This window comes from Heterocephalus glaber, unplaced genomic scaffold (assembly GCF_053883595.1).
Source record: "Heterocephalus glaber isolate CG9 unplaced genomic scaffold, H.glaber_assembly_v1.0 deba00001760, whole genome shotgun sequence".
NCBI lineage: Eukaryota > Metazoa > Chordata > Mammalia > Rodentia > Bathyergidae > Heterocephalus > Heterocephalus glaber.
The window spans coordinates 2,100,990-2,116,751 of NW_028258457.1; the positions used below are offsets into that span (position 1 = coordinate 2,100,990).

A 15,762-nucleotide genomic window follows, 5' to 3' on the forward strand; every position below is an offset into this window, starting at 1 on the left:
TCCGAGGCCAGGCTCGGGTGGGGCAGAGACTAGTTCCCGGTGTTGGGCAAGAGCTCAGCTTGGCCAACCGGGAGGTGTTTGCCATGGGCAGCTCAGAGGCCTGCAGTTATCAGGACATCTTCCTCCTGCTCCTAAGTCCTAAAGGAAGCTGAGTCTCGCTGCCTCCTGGCAAAATGTGTCATCGTGTCCGTGTTCTCAGGCTGTGACCGGCACCGTGGTTCCTTACCCTGACTGTAATCATCACTCACGTACCTGAGCACAGACACGCTGATCCAATAAGCCTACAGTCGTAAATCTGGGGCAGAAATATTTTTCTAAGCACGTAGCCAGCTTGGGGAGCTACTATATCTGTTCGTGCCATTGTAAGAATTAATCCTACAAAATAGCATTGGTGGCTTGCAAAACCCAAAGGTGCAAACAAGAATGGAACCTGTTTAACATCCCGTTCCCTGGAGAGTTCCAGGGCTCTCTCTCTCTCTCTCACCCTCAAGACACTCGGTTGGCTCCTCCACTTGGAATTGTGAGAAGGGAACAAAACGGATAGACTGGAAAGTCTCCTCTCACCACACAGAGCAAGCTTTGGTCAGCATGGAGCCCAGTGCACAGGTGTGAGTCCTGGGGATGCTGCTCTAGGAGGCAGCCCAGGCAAACCTGACGTGACCAGCCCAAGCCTCAGTTGCCTCCTCAATAAAAAAAGGAATGAGAGAGAAAAAAAAGGAATGAGGCAGGGGGCTCCCAAATGCTGAAGGCTGGGCCCCCAGGTTTGGCACTCCTGGGAGACAGTGGGAAGTTTAGGATGCCAGAGAAAGTTGGTCCCTGGGGCTGCCCTTGAAGGGGAAACGGACCTGCCTGCCCCCCTGCTTCTAGCTGCTTGAGGCAAGCAGCTTTGCCCTGCCATGCGCACCCCGCTGTGATGTGTCCTCCTCATGCCCATTACAATAGGCCAACTGACCATGGATTGAGCCCTCTGGATCTGTGAGTCAAAATCAAAACTAACTCTCCTTCCTTTTTTGTGATGCTGGGGCTCGAACCTTGGGATACTTTACCACTAAGCTACATCACCAGCCCCTTTCATTTTTTAGTTTGAGTCAGGGTTTTACTAATTAAATTGCCAGCCTCCCAAATAGCTGGGATTACAGGCATGTACCACCATGCCCAACTAAACTTTTCCTCCTTAGAATTTGTTTATCTCAGGTATTTTGTCCCAGTGATGGAAAGTTGACTAATACAGAGGATAACAAAGAATCTTTTCCATAATCTATATAATAAATTATTAAGATGATATTAATGTTATGTGTCTATATTTAGTATCATCAAAAAGACATAATGGCACAATGGAGTACTATTCTGCCATAAAGAAGGATAAACTTGAATTATCTGTAGGAAAATGGGTGCACTTTGAAACCATAATGTTAAGTGTAATAAACGAGACACACTAGTTAAATATCACATGGTTTCTCTTATATGAGACAGCCAAAGTATAAATAAAGAGCAAAATAAAATAGAGATATTAGCAAGTAGGGAGACAGATCTTTCTCAAATGGGAAAGGGATCAAGGGATGGCGGGAGGGGAAGAGGGAGGGGAAAAAAGAATTAAGCTGTGTTGTGTATATGTACCAGCTCCACACAAGGAATGGAAGCATTGCGTACTGCAAACATGGACTAATAAACAATTTTTAAATGAAAAAGATATAATGAATAATCAGTGTGCTCTCTAGTGAATGCATTCTATTGCTTTATTCTACTATTATAATTTATAAATTAAATACTCGTTTGGGAAGGCTTTTCGGTTTTGAGAATATTCAGCTGGAGGAGCTCTGTGGCTCCTGATTCTTACAGGCCTCACATAATCTCGTTCTTCTCCAAAGAGAAAATGAATTTTTAAAAATGAATAGATGCCTATGAGATTTTGTAACTACTTGAAAACTGAGTTCCTCTGTGGTGATCTTCTCCAATCATTCCCAAAGGAAATTCTGGGGGATACAATGTCAAAAAAGAGTCAATGGCTGCTTTTTAAAGCCCTTTTTCCAACGTCTCCAAAGAGGCTAAAGTCTGACTCTGTGCCACAGATCCCTGCACCACAGTAGCACTTAGCTGACACAGCAGGAAACATTTCAAAATGTTTAGCTCCTCCCTCTCTCCCTCTCTCTCTCTCTCTCTCTCTCTCTCTCTCTCTCTCTCTCTCTCCTCTCTCTCTCTCTCCCCTCCATAAAAAAGTCCCAGAGCTGGGCATGGTGGCACACCCTTGTAATTCCAGAACTTGGGAAGCTGAGGCAGGAGTATTGCTATGAGTTTGAGGTCAGCCTGGGCAACATAGTGAGTTCAAGACCATCCTGAACTATACAGTGAGATCATTCAGAAAAAAAAAAAATTACAGCCCAGACCAAATAAACTGAGGCATTGTTATTCTCTTTAAAATCCTGCTGACAGGGCCTAGGGGTATAGCCATGGTAGAGCACTTGTTTAGTATGTGCAAGGCCCTGGGTTGCATCCCCAGCACTGCAAAACAGAAAAATAAAGTTCTACTGGCACTCATTGGGGGGGGGGGGGGTACTGGGGATCAAACTCGGGTCCTTGTGCTTGCACAGCAGGTGGCAAAACCACTGAGCTAAATCCCCAGCCCATGGCACTGATTTTTAAATGAGGTGATAAAGGCAGAGAGTTGGACTCTGCTGTAAGACTGAATGAGAATGCACCTGACTATGACAGAATCAGCATAAATTCTCATCAGGAAGAGTAGATAAAGAAAATGTGGTATATCCACACAATGGAGTACTATTTGGCTATAAAAAAGAATGAAATCTTGTCAACATGGATGAGCCTGGAGGAGGTGGTGCTAAATGACACAAAGCAGGTACAGAAATACAGACTATGTGTTCTCACTCAGATGAGAAATCTAGAAACATTGATCTCACAGTCGAGAAAATAGAATAGAATAGAATAGAATAGAGGTTGCAAAGGCTGGGAGCAGGGAGATGGGGAAATGTTGACCACTGGGGCACGTGTTACAGTTGGGTGAGAGGAATAAGTTCTGACATGTGATTGCACAGCAGGGTGACTACAGGTTACAATAATTCATTGTATATTTCAAAATAACTAGATTTGAATGTTCTCCCAGTGAAGTAATAATCAATGTTTAAGATGATGGATACGTTATCTGTCCTGATCATTACCCAGTATGTACATGTATAAAACATCTCCTTGTCTCCCATCAGTATGTACAATTATCGTGTGTCAGGGTCTTTTTTCTTTTCAAGATGACTCCTACCCAGGTCACAAGGACAGTGAAATTTGTTCTCCATGTTGCTAAATGAGACTTCGTAGAAATTCAAGTTCAGGGCCAGATGAGATCAGGATATTCAGAAGTGAATAATAATTGGAGGATAATCACAACATGCACTTGAACCTCTGGACCAGTCCTTCTGGGTTTCAAATATGAGTCCTTTTTGCTCTAGGTTGGAGAAGAGGCTATGGAAATAGGATCAAATTCCAATTCAGGAAATTCCACCAGAGTCAAACCTGCAGAGAAAATAAATCCCAGCATCTCCAAAATTCACCCTAGGACCAGGAAATGTGCCTATCTCTTATGATTGTTAATTGGACACTAAGTAGATTGAAAGCTGTTGTATCCCTTTAGGACAAAGGGCTTACATACTATGAAGTCCTGGTAAGATTTAACTGATAGGGATTGAGGATTAGCTCTGAGGTAGAGCGCTTGCCAGGCAAGCATGAGGCCCTGGGCTCAGTCCTTGGCACAAAAAAAATAAAAAACAAAAAGAAGGATAAGGCAAAAAAAAAAAAAAGATTCAACTCATAATATCAGCAAATCTTCAAAAGTCTCCTGAGTGGGCCAGGGATTTAGCTCAGTGGTTCTGCCGCCTGCCTTGCAAGGGCAAGGTCCGGCATTTGATCCCCAGTACCAAAAAAAAAAAATCTCCTGAGTAACCTTTGGCTTAAAGAGGAAATTTAAATTTTATAGTCCTCTCTTGTTACCTTTACTGCCTTGTATGTGCCACGTCATGTTGTTTCTCCTCTGCAATGCCTGTTTGCCATCCCTGCCTTGGAGTCGCTGATTATGGACTGAAACCTCTATGAACTCTTTGCAAAAAAATTCTATTTAAATAGAACCTTTGACAGAGGAGCCAAAAATCTATGCTGGAGGAAAGATAGCCTCTTTAACAAATGATGCTGAGAAAACTAATTACACATGTGAGAAGACTGGATCTAGACCCATGTCCCTCACCATGTAAAATCAAGTTGGATCAAAGATTTAAATATTAAAACAGAAACAATCTGCTGGAAGATAAAATAGTTAAAACTCTTTTTTTCTTTTTTTTCTTTTTTTTTTTTTTTTGGTACCAGGGATCAAACTCAGGACCTTGTGCTGGCAAGGCAGGTGGCAGAACCACTGAGCTAAATCCCCAGCCCTAAAAATAGCTAAAACTCTTGAAGACATAAGCATCAGCAAGGACTTTTTGAACAGAACCCCAATTACACAAGAAATAACATCAAGAAAAAAATAGAATCATATCAAGTTAAACATTTTCTGCACGGCAAAGGAATCAACCAACAGAGTGAAAAGACAACCTACAGAATGGGCAAAAATTTTTTTCCAGCAACTACTTAGAGGACTAATATCTAGAAATATATAAAGAACTAAAAAAAAAACAACCCTAGCCTTCCCCAAATAAAAAACCCAGTGAAAAATGGGCAGCTGAATTGAATAAACACTGCAGAAGAAGTACAAATGGACAATAAATAACATGAAGAAATGCTTCACATCTCTGGCTATTCAAGAAATTCAAATTAAAACAACCCTGAGATATCACTTACTCCAGGAAAAATGGCCATCGATAAATCAAATAAAAACAAATGCTAGTAATGCCGTGGAGGAAAATAGAACCCTTCTACATAGTTGGTAGAAATATAAACTGGTACAACCACGAAGAAAATCAGTATGGTGCTTCCTCAAAAAACTAAGAATAGAAATTCCACTTAACTCAGCTATTTTGCTTCTACATATTTTCCCAAAAGAGTTAAAGACATAATGTTGTAGTGATACATGCATTCCCATGTTTATGGCAGTACAATTCATAATAGCTAAATCTTGCCAGTGGCCAGTGTGTCCATCAACAGATGAGTAGATAAAGAAAATATGGTATTTATACACAATGGTGTACTATTCTGGCATAAAGAAGGATAAATTTGAGTCATTTATAGGAAAATGGATGCATGTTGGGGCAATAATGTTAACTGAAATAGATAAGATGCAGATGGTCACATATCATATGATTTCTCTTATATTAGAAACTCAAAGTATACATAAATTAGAGAACAAAATAAAAGATAGATAACAGGAAGTAGTAGCTAGACAGATCTTTTTCGAAAGGGATACAGATCAAGAGATGAAGGGAGAGGGTCCAGAGGGAAGGTGAAGTAAACAGAATTAACATGTGTGAGGTACATGTACAAACTCCCCACAATAAATGTAATCATTATGTACTGTAAACATGTGCTAATAAAAATTTTTAAACATTAAAAAAATAAATAAATAAATAGAAAATAAATTTTATAAACTATTCTTTTAAAAATGGTGCAAAGGAGAGTGTTTTACACCAAACAGGCTACAGTTAAAACAGTTCTTAGAAAAAATACAGAGCCGGGGACTTAGCTCAGTGGCACTGCAGCTGCCTGGCAAGCGCAAGGTTCTGAGTTTGATCCCTGGGGCTGCAAAAAAAAGAAAAAAGAAAAGAAAAAATGCAAATACTTTTGTTATTAATAAATAAAGACTGCAATAAACTAAATGCCTACATTTTTAAATTTTTTTAAAAAAATATCAAAGTAAACCAAAAGACAGTAAAAAGGGTGAATTCCAAAACCAAACTATGGGCCTGGAATTTAGCTGCGTGGTTCCAGTGCCTGCCTTGCAAGCTCAAGGTCCTGAGTTCCATCCCCGGTACCAAAAACAAACAAAGAGCTCGTCCTCGGACGAGGACAGACGGGGAGAAATGGCGGAGTTTGGTGCTACGGGCTGTATAGCTATCATGCCTTTAGATGTTGCTTTAGAAAACCTAAATTTAGGTCCAGAGCCAAGGAGAAGGACAAGGAGGAGCAAGCTAACAATTCCAGCTCAACCCCAGCCTCACACCCAGTGCACCCAGCAGGTCCTGCTCCCGGGAGCCATGGCCGGTGTCTTCTCCCGTCTGCCGTCCGCCCGCTCGGGCCTCAGGCTCCTGGCTCTGGCCGGAGCTGGGTCTCTCGCCGCTGGGCTTCTGCTCTGCCCGGAACCCGTATCCTCCAAGCGCTGAGTACCCAGACCTCCGAAAGCACAGCAACTGCAAGGCCAGTCACCTGACCCAAGCAGTCTGTGCACGGCTCTGCGACGAGACCACACCCACTGGTCGGACACTTGATCAGACTGGCGTGGACAGTCCTGGCCAACCCTTCATCAAGACGGTGGGCATGGTGGCTGGAGAGGAGGAGACCTATGAGGTATTTGCTGAGCTGTTTGACCGTGTGATTCAAGAGCGGCACGATGGATATGACCCCCGGACCATGAACCAAACCACTGACCTGGATGCCGGTAAGGACCACTTCCTGTTTGTTAAGCCTGTGTCCCCATGGCTGACTGCAGCAGGAATGGGTCGAGACTGGCTGGATGCCCGTGGAATCTGGCATAACAATGAGAAGAGCTTCTTGATCTGGGTGAATGAGGAGGATCACACGAGGGTCATCTCCACGGAGAAGGGTGGCAGCATGAAGGGAGTGTTTGAAAGATTCTGTTGGGGCCTCAAGGAGGTGGAGCGGCTGATCCAGGAGCGTGGCTGGGAGTTCATGTGGAACTAGCATTTGGGATACATCTTGACCTGTCCATCTAACCTGGGCACTGGACTTCGGGCAGGAGTGCACATCAAACTACCCCTGCTAAGCAAAGATAACCAATTCCCAAAGATCCTGGAGAACCTGAGACTCCAGAAGTGTGGTACTGGAGGAGGAGACACTGCAGCCACCGGCAGCGTCTTTGACATCTCTAACTTGGATCAGCGGGGCAAGTCAGAGGTGGAGCTGGTACAGCTGGTCATCGATGGAGTGAACTATCTGATTGACTGTGAGCGGCGTCTGGAGAGAGGCCAGGATATCCGAATTCCTGCACCTCTTATCCACAACAGACATTAACTCAGCATCTCCAGCAGATGACTCAAGATCCCCAGGACTTCTGCCCATTTAGGGGTGCATAATTCTACTTGCCCTGAACCTGTCCCCCCACCCCCCGCCTCCATCCTAGTAAAGACTCCTTGCTACTCTCCAAAAAAGAAACAAAACCTAAATTTAAAAGAGAGTAATAAAGGAAATGAGCCTCCACCACCTCCTCTTTGATGACACCCCACTTCACAGACAATGTCATCTGTCCTGTATTTGCCAGGGAAAGTGCACAACAACTATCTTGGGTTTGTTTGGTGATTGTAATTTCAGGTCTGTCGCTCTTGGGGATTTAGCTCAGTGGCATTGCGCCTGCCTGAAAGTACAAAGTCCTGAGTTAGATCCCCAGTAGAAAAAAAAAGGAACAGAGAAAAATATATATGATAATCATTTCCACTTAACTAATTTTTACTTCTAGCAGGTACAGGTAGGTAGCAGTGCAGGGATGACCTCTGCTCTCTATTCCTTGACATGCAAAGGGCTCTCCTAATACTCCACATTCAAACTGAAGAGGAAAATTGAAATCTCTAATGAAGCTTCTGTGTGTATTTATGAATATTTATGAATAAAAACTGCTCAGATGGTTTACCTGAACTACTGCGTGAGGTTTTTTGCAGCATGCATGGGTTTTAGTGACCTTGTTATTTAAAAATTAAATACAAGGAGTAAAACTTAAAAAACAAAGCCTAAAGCTTTCCCAAACATTATTCAGTGGTTACTGGCAAAGCAGCTTTTGAATAATGTCTGCCTGAGTCATCTTGCTTTGTGTGCCTCCTCTGCACAAAGCCAGCTCTGCGGTGGAAGCTGAGCATCGTGCCCACCGTTTGCTCCGCCGTGTGACTGTCAGTCACCCTGCTAGTCATCCTGCCCCATCTCCTCCTCAGAAGACGCCAGTAATGCTACTGTTGGAATCTGCTGCAGGGCATCCTGTGACCTAAAGACAAATCCTGTTCATGTCTGTTTAAAGTTTTTACTTTTTGTGGTTATTTAAAGTTTTTCAGTTGTTAAATATGTTTTATTCAGGTGTAGATGAATTTCTTTTATTTACTATTCAGCAAAGTTAAACTGAATTATGTTGTCTTGCTTTTAAAAATCTCAGTCTCAATCATATTTTTGTGTTATTTATGTATTTGCTTTGTAGTTTGCCAAGACAGATCAGTATCAGGGGAGCTTTGAGGACTCGCCTTCCCAGATTTTGTCATATTACAACCAAAGTCTCAATGCTAACTTAGCACCACTTTTGATTTATTGGGGTTTTTTCCTGCCATAAAAAGTAAAGCTTCTTAATTGAATTATGAAAAAAAAGAAAATATATGTAATTACAGGTGTGGAAGACATTGCAATAAAAAACTATTATATCAGATTTACGGCCACACTTCTGATAAGTACAGAAAATATGTGATTGCCCAACAAAATATAAGTTAGCAAAGTTGATTCAGGAATGAGATTTTGTGACTGTTATGAGAGACTGAAAATGTCATTAAAAACGTATTAAAGCAGGGCTGGGGCTGTAGCTCAGTGGTAGAGCTCCAGCCTGACATCCATAAGGCCCTGGATTTGATCCACAGCACCACAAAAATAAAAAGATTTGCTAAGAATGAAGCTTTTAACCATGACTGCATGTCAGATTCACCTTAGACACGTTTAAAACTCCTGATGCTGTGGAGATAGAAGTGTAAAATGGTCCAGCTGCTATGAAAAACATCTTGGCACTTCTTTGATGCATTCAACATAGAATTACCATGTGATCCAACAATTCCACTCTTAGGACTCTGCCCAGAAGAATTGAAAACAGGTGTCCAAACAAAAACTTGTACATGGAGGATCAACCAGTATTATTTACAACAACCAAAAGATGAAAATGATCCAAATGTCCACCAAGAGAGGTGGATAAACAAAATGTAAAATATCATACAGTGGATTATCACACAGCCTTTAAAAGGAGCAAAGCACCAACATACACTGCAACATGGATAAACCTTGAAAACACATGCTGACTTAGAGAGGGCAGACACAAGAGGTCACATACTTTATGATTCCATTACTTGAAATATCCAGAATCGATAAATCCACCGATATGGAAAATAGATTTGTGGTAGCCAAAGGCTAGGGGGAATAGGCAATGACTGCTAAAGGGTATGAAGCTTCCTTTTGAGGTAAGAAAAATGTTCTGACACTAGATGGGCAACACTGTGAATGGACTGAATTATACACTTTAAACTTGTTCAAATTAATATTTATATTATGTAAATTTTATCAGAATAAGAACATCTTGAAATTAAACCCCCAAACCATGAAATTCAACTCTTTGAAAGTAGGGTTCCAGGATCCAAATTCAAAAACCTCAGGCTGGGGTGCAGCTCAGCATACCTTTTGACCAACGTGTGTGAGGCCTTGAGTTCCACCCCCATCATCAAAAAAAAGAAGGCTGTGCAGGGGATGGGCAGCCAGGGCTGAGAATGTGCGGGTTGAGGTCCCAGTTAAAGCACACAAATTTGTCGAGGTTAATCATGTTTTGTATAGTTCTGGAGCCTGATAACACTTTTTTTTTTGTACTGGGGATCGAACTCGGGTCCTTGCGCTTGTGAGGCAGGCGCCACAACCAGTGAGCTAAATCCCCGGCCCTAGATAACACTTTTAACAAAGAACAATATGAATTAAATACCAAAGGATCAAAATAATCTCCTGCATACTATTGGATTGTAGTGGAATGAAACTAGAAATCAACAGCAAAAGAAACCACAGAAACTATGCAAACGCATGGAGATTAAATAATACATGACTGAATAATCCATGAAACAGAAGAAAGACAAGACATGAAGGAGTTCCTAGAACCAGATGAAAATGAAAGTACGACGTGCCCAAATCTATGGGACATAAGGAAAGCACCCCTGCCTCGCAAGTGCAAAGTCCTGAGTTCAATCCCTGGTACCACAATAAATAAATAAATAAATAAATAAGAAAGTTATAGATGTGAATACACATATGAAAAGAATAGAAGAATCCCAAATAAATAACCTAATGATGCATTCCAATGTCCTAGAAAGACAAGAACAATCCAAATCTGATACAAATAGAAGGAAAGTATGAAGATCAGAGCAGAAATTAATGAAAATAAGGCTAAAAAACTGTACAAAAAATCAGTGAATCAAAGAGTTGATTCTCTGAAAGGATCAGAAGAGGATCTACTGATAGGGAAGGGAAAGTAAAAAGAATCAAAATGCTGTATTACATGTACCAATTCCCCCAAGGTGAATTTATTTACTATGTATCACATATGCTGATAAAAAGATTGAGGCAGAAAAAATTAATGTTTATAACAAATAAGGAGCTCCTGCAAATAAACACAAACAATCCAAAAGTATCCAAATATGCAAATAGTATTTAAAATGAGAAGTCATAGGAAAGGAGCACCCTAAAACTAAAACAAAATATTCAAATAGAAAGAGATTCAGCTTCAATACAGGTCAGGGAAATGAAAATAGAAGTAACAGAGCCGGGCATGGTGGTGCACTCCTGTAATCCCAGCACTCGGGAGGCTGAGGCAGGAGGATTATCAGGAGTTGAAGGCCCCCCTGGGCTACATAGTGAGTTCAGGGCCAGCCTGAACTACAATGGGAGAACCTGCCTCAAAAAAAAATCAAAAGAAAAGAAAAAAATAGAAATAAAATAGAAGTAAAAATGACTTGCCATTTTTCATTCATCAAATTGGTAATAATTTTTAAAAGAATACCCAGTGCATAAAAGAGGCCTTCCTCCTGTTAGTGGGAATGAGACTTTATTTTTGCTCTTTTGGAAAGTTAATATAACAATACCCATTTGAAATTCCACATCTAGTACTCCATCCTATTGCAATATGTTTACTAAAGAATAGCTTGTAAGTTCAATCCCCAGCACACACACACACACAAAAAAACAAAGAATTGCTTGTTGTGATAACAAAAGATAAACTGGAAAGTACCTACACCCTCTCAAAGGTAGAATGGTTGGATAATTGGAGTGCATTCATTTTATGGGGCATTAAGCAGCTATTAAAAATAATGAGTTAGAAAAAATAATGAGTTAGATATATATCTCTTTGCTTGGGGGAATTCCATGAGGTATGTATTAAAAATAATGAGTTAGATATCTATTACTTTTCCTGAAGGAATTCCGTAATGTACATGCTGCCAAAGACATCAACAAATAAATCAGCAAACTGTAGAGATACACAGCTGGTATGTTCTCAGATAAGAAGGAAGATTTGGACAAACACACCAGGGCACATTTTAATATTAACTACCTGAGGTGTTTGAGACCAGACACTGGGGCTGAGCAGCTGACGTGGCAGCCTCGGACTCATTGTGAGCTCTGAGGACTGCGGCACCCTTAGCGAGGACACCAGGACACCCCGGAACCTGGACCTGAAGTAACAACTAAAGAAATGGAACATTCTGATAGCCGAAAGCCTGAAGAGAAGGGGGAGTCAGAAAAGGAGAAGTAAAATTACGAAAGGAAGCACTCCACCTGAGTTCATCACCCACAGAGAAGCACAAACATCCTTGGCACTAATCAAAGAGCTGCCCAAGTTCAGAAAACGCATGCAGGCCTTCACCAACCAGGTGGTCGGCGAACTTGTCATGGCCCGGCCCCTCGCTACTGATGCTGACTCCACATATCGAGACCACAACTCCACTGCATAGACACCCCCCCCCACCACCCCACTGGCACCTGGAAGCAGCTACAAAAAAGGAGACCTTCACCCCTATTTTATAATAACAAGAGTCTGGAATGATAGGGTTCTCTGCTAGACCAAATGGCCCTGAACGACAGTCCTACATCCTAAAATGGCTCCCGCCTAGGGAAAATGAGTCATTTTCGGGAAGCTGAAACCTGTCCTCGCCAGGAAAGTGAAACACCCCGCCCCACCTTTCTTGCCAATGAGCTTTACCGCTAACAATCTTTCCTGCCAATAAGTTCAAACCTGCCAATCAGTTTAAACCTCACTACCAGCTGCAGCCAATCTGCAGACCCCACGATGCTCTTCCAACCCTTATAAACCTTTCCCGACCAGCTCCCAGCTACTGCTCTTGCCATTATTGGAGACAGCCTGACAGCTTCTGCCTTTCAATAAAAGCTGTGCCTTGGGGGAAAAAAAATAAATATTAACTACCTGAAATATAGATATATGGTGATCGATATATATGGTGAATATTTAAATTTATTACTATAAAAGACACATTGCCATAAACCATCTTCATAATCCTTCCCCTCGCTTTGAACACACTTATCCCATCATTCTTGCCACTTTCTGAAGCAGTTCTGGAAGTCTTCTTTTGTGAGTGTCTTTATGAGGTGTGATTTTTTTTAGAAATACAGTTAATGTTGTTGTCAAGTGCCTCCAGTGGAAAGGCAGGCTCATAAAAACATTATGATGCGTCCTCATCCACCTCTTCCTCAAAGTCAAAAATGATTATGAAAGGTGAACATTTTTAATTGATTCAGGACATCCAGGCAGCAAGGACAACACAACTAGACACTCGTGGAAGAGGACTTCCAGGACTGCTTCAGAAAGTGGCAAAAATTATGAGATAAGTGTGTTAAAACCCATGGGGAGTATCTTGAGGGGGATTAATAGCAATGTGTCTTTTACTATAATAATTTTTTTAATTTAAACATTTGCCAAAACATTAAAATAAAAATAAAAACATTCACCACATTTTTCAGTCATACCCTGCATACGCTATAATAAGAAGAAGGAGGAGGAGGAGGGAGAGGAGGAGGAGAAGAAGAAATAAATAGCTAGTGAATATTTATCATTATTATTCTCTCTTTTTAGTGTCCTCAGTAGAGATTCAAACTCCAGGGTACTCCTACACCAAATATCTGTTGGTTTGCTAATACCTGAATCCTGCACCTACTTTTGTAATACCTGCAGTTCTCCTGTAGACACCATCACATCCTGCAGGAGCAACTACCTCACTTTTGTCTGTCAATGCTTTTCAATGGTTTCTGACTTGGAGGGTGGGTGAGGTACTAGGGATTGAACTCAGGGCCTTACCGCTGAGCTATACCAATCTTTTTTTATAGACAGGGTCTCACCACATCATTCAGTCACCCAGGCTGGGCTCGATCTTGTAATCCTCCTATGTCAGCCTCCTAAGAGTGCTGGGATTGCAGGCAAGGGCCACCACACCCAGTGTTATGGGTACTTTAACTATTATAAAAGAACACAGGTTTTTCCGGGGATTTAGCTCAGTGGTTTCGCTGCCCACTGCACAAGGGCAAGGACCCGAATTCAATCCCTGGTACAAAAAAAACCCACAGATTTTATTGATTTTAAAATTCAGATTCACATGAATGAAAAAAAAAAAAGCCAAAATTACCCCCACACTCCTAGTTGCCAGAGACAAACAGCAGGTAAAATTCTCCTAGTTGTATTTCTAGTCCTTGCCCTGGGTCTAGGTTTCTCTACTTTGTTGCTATGGGCATTTGGAGCTGGAAAATTACTTTTTTGGGGGAGGATCTGTCCTATGCTCTGTAAGATGTTAAGCAGCACCCCTGGTCTCTATTCACTAGAACCCAATAGTGACACATCAAGCTGTGACAACCAAAAATCTCTCCAGACATTACCACATGTCCCCTGGGGGTAAAAGTGTCCCTGGCTGAGAACCACAGCTCTCTCTATATGTTTGCATAATTTCTTCACAACAGCAGAATTACACAGCAAAATAAGATAAATAAAAGCCTCTGGTTTGTAAATTGCATGACCAAGTTTAAACCCTATCATTCTAACTGTGTGGAATTGGAGGGTATTTTGTTAAGTAGGATGCGCTAGGCACAGAAAGACAAATATCACATGTGCTCACTCAGGTGGAAGCTAAAAAAAGTGGATTTTGGACTGAAAGCATAGCCCAGTTTTAGAGGGCTTCCCTAGCACACGTGAGGTCCTGGGTTCAAATTCCAGTACAATGACAAAAACAACAACAAATAATCTCATAGAAGCAGAGGATTCAATGGTTGATCCAGAGGATAGGAAGGGAGGGAAGGATTAGGGGGAGGATGAGGGGCACCAGATCACAATTGGGTAGGAGGAGTAAGTTCCAGTGCTCTACAGCGCGGTTTCATGATGTAAAAATAGTTTAAAATAATTTTTGTGTGTTTCAAAATACCTACAAGAGAAGACTTTGAACATTCCCAACACAAAGAAATGATAAAGGTTTAAGGAAATGGAAATCTTAATTACCCTGACTTGATTATTATGCATTGTATACATGTATCTAATGATCACACTGAATCTCCCATACATATGGACATTTATTGTATACCAATTAAAAACAAATAAGCCTAATTGTTCCACTTCTAGGTATAATGATGTCACATAAAACCACAATAAATACACACAGTGCACTGTAAAACCCAATACACATTTGTCACAGCCATTTTTTCTTTTGTATTATATGTATATTTTTTACTAAAATTTGAATGCAGGGTCTTCACATTGAGCTGCATCCCCAGCCCTTTTTTAAATTAATTTTTTTTTACATAGGGTTTCACTAAGTCACTACTTACCCAGGCTGGACTTGAACTCTTGATCCTCCTGTCTCAGCCTCCCAGAATGCCTGTGTATTTTTTCTTGTACCAAGGTTAGAACTCAGGACCTTGCACTTCCGAGGAGGCATGGTACCACTGAGCTAAATCCCCAGGCCCCTGTGTATTATTTTTTAAGTTTTATCTTATTTTATTCCCAGATTTATTGAGGTATAGTTAACAAATAGAAATCACATGTATTTAAGGTGCACAAGGTGACTTTTTAATGTGTGTATACACTGTAAAATGATTGCCACAATCATGCAATTTCCTTGTCTGATAATTCCCACATTATAAATGGGTCATTCCCATTTATAATACAAGGAATATTTATAAGGAAACTGAGGTTAACAGGGGAAGACTCAATGGACGGAGCAATAACTTTCGAGTCAGAAAGACCTTGAGTTTACAGCCTGGCTCTTCCATTTAACAGCCATGTGCCCTTGGACAAACAGTTTAGTTCACTAAATTTCCATCTTCCTGTTGTAAAATAGAGATTTTTAAAACTTACTATGAGGCTGGGAATGTAACTCAGTGGTAGAGCGATTGCCCAGCATGGTGAGGGCCTGGGTTCCATTCCCAGCACTGCTGAAAAAAATAAACAAAACAGCTTTGGAGAACAGTCGGGAGATGTAGGGGTAAAGCTGAGACATGCGTGGCACAGCGAAACCACTCAGCCCACGGCACCTCCCGTTAGCAATGATCCTTTGAGACTCGCACAACTGAGTGGTGGGACCAAGATTCAACCCCCTCCTTCTGGCCTGGCATAGCAGTGCACACCTGTAATCCCAGCTACTTAGGAGGTTAAGGAAGGAGGATTAAAAGTTTGAGGTCGACCCAGGCAACTTAGTCTTAAAATCAAATGACATTTTAAGAAGGGCTGGAGATGCTTCTCAGTGCTACAGCACAACTGGCTTTGATGACAAAGAAAAGGAAGGAAGCAGAGAAGGCAGGAAAGAAGGGAGGGGAGGGGAGGGGAAAGACGCTCCTTCC

At 41.4% G+C, this 15,762-nt stretch overlaps 1 pseudogene; it reads left to right on the forward strand.

The window, feature by feature from the left end:
• Positions 1 to 6,008: 6,008 nt before the first annotated feature.
• LOC101720441 (creatine kinase U-type, mitochondrial pseudogene) lies at positions 6,009 to 7,294 on the forward strand (annotated as a pseudogene).
• The last annotated feature ends 8,468 nt before the right edge of the window (positions 7,295 to 15,762 follow it).